The sequence below is a fragment of the Zonotrichia leucophrys genome, chromosome 2, assembly GCF_028769735.1.
Source record: "Zonotrichia leucophrys gambelii isolate GWCS_2022_RI chromosome 2, RI_Zleu_2.0, whole genome shotgun sequence".
Taxonomy (NCBI): Eukaryota; Metazoa; Chordata; class Aves; order Passeriformes; family Passerellidae; genus Zonotrichia; species Zonotrichia leucophrys.
In genome coordinates, this window is record NC_088171.1 from 109,844,136 (window position 1) to 109,849,692 (window position 5,557).

The window sequence follows — 5,557 nt, forward strand, 5'->3', positions numbered from 1 at the left end:
AAATAAATATTATCATTGTACTGCTGTCTAAAATAAAGGGGAGCTGGACCCTGTGTCCACAGGATACCCAGCAAATCTCAGTCCTGCTGCAGCTGTCAGTCAGTAGTGTGAGAGTTTGTGAAGTGTGGGAGTATCTGGTTCATTTGTCATTTGGTTGTGATCTACTCACTGTAAAAGGAATAACAAGTAATGAGGAAAGTAATAAATGAATCTCACAGACACACATTAATGAGGAAGTCAAAGATATAATAAGCCAGAGATAATAATGAGGATCCAGAATGCTTCAGCCACTGATTGATGGTCGGTCCATTAGAGGAACTACTCAGGCAGAACTCTCAAGAATGTCAACCTGAACAATTATTAACTGATAGGAAGGGGGGAAATATGATCAACACGAGTGTTGTGGAAAAGTTGAGGCTGCTTGAGATACGGGCTATCAGAAAAGGCTTGTAGATTTTTGTAAAAATGACTCTGGGGTGTTTAGGGGAGGAATCAAAAGAAACAAAAAAAGTGGGAGAAAATGGGGCCAGAAACTGGAGAGACCTGCCTGCAAAAGAGAGCTGGATGCCAATGGCCAGAGGAGACCACAGGTCTTGGGGCTCATGGATCTAGGTACTAGCACATGGAGGGACTTGCATGGGAGGGTCTGTGTGACAGGAGCTGAAGGAACTGTGGGTCACAGGGCTTGTAGATCTAAAGACCAGCAACTGGAGGGACTGGTATGTGTGTTTTGTATGTGTCTTGAAAGGTCCTGGTGCCAGCAGCAGCTGGAGGGATCAGGTTGTGTGCTGGCATGAAAGGGGTCTAAGTGCTGGCAGCTGGAAAAATCTGTGTGTTAATATTTTTTCAGTGAATTTAATTCTCTGTGTGTGTGTCTGTGTGTGTGTGCATAATTCACTAGCAAACTTAAAGCTGGACTTCCACATCTGGAGGACTCAAACACCACAGTGCCCTACCTGGCAAGCAGAAGGTGACTTGCATACCACTGCCAGAGCTCCCAAGCAAGGATATTGCGCAGGTGTAGAGGCCATGCTCACATTTAAGGCAACTGTGCACGTTTGAGTGTGTTTCTGGATGTGGGGAATGAGGGCACACAGCTTTTCAACCAGAGAACCAGCATTTGGGTTTCCTGGAGGAAGAGGACAGAGCTGCGTGCCCTTCTCTGAGTTTGGGTAGCATTACAGAGGGGCTGTGCAGCCCATGCTGCTCTGTGTGTGTGTGTGCAGCAGCCTGAACCACCAGGCACTTCAGGGACCCCTGTGTGTGTGTCTCAGTGTGTCTTGGACACAACCCTGCTGCCAGCCAGACCTGGGAGCAGCAGCCACATCCTTAGGACTGGGATGCAGAGATCACCTGGGACCATTCCTGGCTGGGCATGTTGGCTGGGGAGCTGGATCCTGGGTTTGGGAGGTTTAGCGGCTTCCTTAACACTCCTGGCAAACAGAGCTACGACTCAGTAGGATTTAGAGAAATAAGTAAGCATGGAAATAAAAGGGCCAGAGGAAGAAAAACGTCCCTCCCTGAGGACCCTTTGCAGGGGGAGATGGCAGCCACCATGGGCACAAATCATCACATTTGTGGTGTTTTGCAGGGGACTCTGAGAGACAGGAGTGCCTGTAATGGAAATGTCAGGTCACACCAGATGGTTGGTAGACTGGTATGTGAATTTGTTCACATTTAAAGGTCAGCAGCTACTTTGATTGCCTGGGATGGGTGTTGATGATTTTAACATTTGTCATGCAATTTGCCCTAACTCTGGGCAAGAGCAGTTCAAATGTATGGAAATTTGATGAGGGAGCAAGTCTTCCTCTGAATGCTACTGCACAGCACAAAGCAACAAATGTGTATTCTTCTGTATCAATGCTATATATGTAGTCCTTCTCTGATTCATATTCTCTGAAATGTAGTTGTATTTAAAGCATTCATAGCTGGATTTATTAGCTTTTGTTGGAATCCAAAGATTCATGAAAACAGCCAGACAAAATTAACAAAGATTTGTCAGAGCTAACAAACATCCTGGATAGGAAAATACCCTACTATAGCTGTCTTAAAATAACTTTCCTATTTCCACATGTCTTCATCAGCAGTTTTCATGCAAATAATCCTCCAAATGCGCCTTCAATTAAGATATGCACATAGATTTACATGGAGTTAAGAAGACACAAATGAGACTGTTCATAAATTCAACCCTGGCTACAATCCTTAACATTATAAACTGTGAGCATTTTATAATTTCAAATGTGAAGTACCAGATTTGTGACAGTGGAGATCATTTATATTATTGAAATCCAGATTACATGAGATACTTACCTGTACTTTCATCAGAAGAGAGCTTAATATGCAGAGCAGTATTACAATATGATTTCAATACATTGCAGAAGATACAAATTCCATAGGGTATATCCTGAAACGTTAAATGTTCATGGGAAAAAATCTTAAGCTTCTGCTTATTCATTTCAAATGGGAATCAGTGAAGAGCATGATTTAAAACTGAATCTCCCAGTCCCAGTGTGAACAACTCACTTTTGTAGAGCCAAAAGAGAGGCTTTTCAATGTCCTTAACTGACCTAAAAATACTCAAGAAGAGTATTTGTTTCCAATTTTACAAAGCAGAAAAATTACTCGGGAAATGCAGAATGAGATTAAATATTACACTTTTTTGTTTATCACAAAAGTTACTAGCCCAAGTTCCTGAACAAATACATTTTTCTTCAAAAGCTCTATTACAAATTACTTAATGATCTTAATTTTGGAGAGGTACATTTTACACATTTACAGATAATATGGGTACTTATCCCAGGTCAGATACTGCGTTGGCTGGTCAGAAAGCTATATGTGGGCTTGCAGCCTGGGTGGGTGCTTACTTTATTTTCCTGGAGCACATTAATTCACAGAAAATTTTACTAAAAATCTTCACTGTAGAGGTCTCTCTGTAAAATCACTGAGATGTTACTGTGACAGTAAACACCACCAGTGTTAAATCTGCCCCAATCCATTTATCTTTCCTGTCCTCACACTGTAGTGGTTCAGGTTGATTTGCAACAAGGATTTACTCTGCCCACATGCCTGCTCAGGCACATTCCACTCTCCACACACCAGGACTAGTGTGAAAACCCTATAACTGTGTTCTCACAATGTGCAGTACAAAGGTTTGGGCTGTGGACATTGACTCCTTGGGTTGCCAGCTCTGTTCCTGTTCCACATTCAAGAGCATCTCTAGCAAAGACCCAGACCTAAGTGAATGTTTTCTTCTCTGCTCCTCCTTTTCTGGGCAGATTTGCTTTACAGCTGGACCCAGCAGAGTATGTGCACATTGTATCCAGAACTGTGGGCATGGCTCCATTCCCCACTGCTGAGCCTATCAGGAGTCACAGAATGGGCTTAAAAATAAACTAACTCCAACATTCAAGTCAGTGGCTCAGGTGTGGAATGATAAAGAAAGAAAAACACCAAAACGTGGGTCATCATGCTAGCTACCTCTTGGTCTTTCTTCAAGAATCTCAGCACTTTTAATCCTTCTACCTACTATCTATGCTGAACAGCATAGGAAGCCTCCTGTTCCTGATTCAGGCAAACCAACTCACTGCTATTTGCATCACACAGAGTAGCTCTGCTCAGTTTAGCTTTTGCACAAGTAGCAAATTACTGAGTCATAATGTCTCAGTCTGGCTGGCACAGCATTGTCTAAATGCAAAAAGGGACTGATCCTAGACACCAGCCTGTGGGATTCACATTTCCTACATCCTCCTGGTTCAGCCGAGTGTCAGGTGTCTTGTGCCACCCACGCCAGGCGGACACAGTCCCTGGGTGCAGGGCAGGAGTCATGACTTGTCGTTTTTTTTAGGTGCAATTCAGAACAGAGAAATGGCTTTTTCCCTTTTTATGTTCCCCACAGGTCTCTTAATCCACTGCTATTAGAGCTCAGGGGCTTTTCCTAAGACACAGATGCCATCAGCTGAACTACCTTTGACTCTGATAAATATGATTTGAATTCTCCTCTCTTCTTGGAGTGCATTTTCAAGCTATCTTTGGGGCTGGTAGTACAGACAGTTAAGTCTCAAAAGGAGAAGATAACCAACAATTAAACTGCCTTTTCTGAAACAGACAGTGCTTTTCTAGAGTTATTACCCAGAGACTTTTGTAATATTGATGCAGTAATGGCAAAACACCTGTATTTTGCTCTGTGTTATGAAATGATGAAGAAATACATGGTGATGTCATTTTCCCATTTCTTTCAATTACATATATTCTGACTTATTGCAAAAGAAAACTCCAAAGTTGAGATTTAAGGATTTGTATCATGCAAGAAGATTATTACATTTTGCAGCAGACAGATTCCCTGTGATTGCTCTCCTTGTCTTCTCCCTCTTCTAAGCATCAACAGAAATAACTAGGAAAAAACAATGACCACAACAACTCAGAGTGATTACTACTTAGACCAAATACACTCTAACTGGTATCGTAAAGGCTGCAGACAAGTTTACATTGGAGTTCTTTTGCTCATAAATTCCTAAAATTCTACTGGAGATGAAAAGTTCCATGCTTGATCTATGCCTTTGTCTTCACCTGCTGGGGAAACAAAATAGCACCAAAGAAGTTTAACTGGAATGTCAAGAACTTAAAAGAACAAAACCAAGCCTTGTTGTTTCCCAAGGTTGCAATGCTTAATCCTACAATACATAAACATGGTCACTATTCCAATGCAATACTCATGGGAAAAAAGACCTGTGTGCTCTTTATGAGATTTGAATCTTATCTCTAAACCATTTGATGGAATACTTTGATTAACTTCTTAATGATAGCCTTTCTACTTCACAGTTAGCAATATGTAACTAGAACCAGCCACCGTCTTCTGCTAGGGCTCTGTATATGTGCACTTGCCCTTGATTATTTATTTTAACTCCATCTGGATCTACAAAGTCTACGATACAAAAAAGCCGCATCCAAACTTTCCAGAGGCACATCTCCCTCTCCATCTGTACTTCCCCCCACAGCCTTCTCATAATGTTGTGAACACTTGGCTTTGCAGGCAGCTTTCACTCATGTAAATGATATTTGCTTGTTCAAAACAGAACATTATAAATTACATAAAAGTGTCATTGCAACTCCAGTTTTGCTTGTTAAGAAAGCTATTAGTTTATTGAGTTTGGTTGCTATTAAGTTGTTTAATAAAATTTGTTTATTAACTGTGGAAGGAATCTCTATTGCTCCTTAGAAGAGTCAGGTTTCATTCTGGCAGCTACTGTCATGCTTTCATCACCAGAAAAGATTTTCCAGTGTAAGCAGGAGGTAAGGAGAGAAAAAGAAAATTAAAGCGTTGCCTTGACCAAAAGAAAAATATCCATACTTAAGCCTTAACAGGTGCAATTGGAAGAATGGAAAAAGAAAAGCTGCTGGGATAACATAGTATGAATTTTCTTAAGGGGAAAAAAGCTCTAAGCAAAAGAAAGAAACTTTAATTGAGACAGTGAATACCTGCTATGGGCTACTGCATGATAGTCCATCTTCAGGCCATGTCTCCCAAGCACACTCCTCCTACTCAGCAGCCCACCCTTTG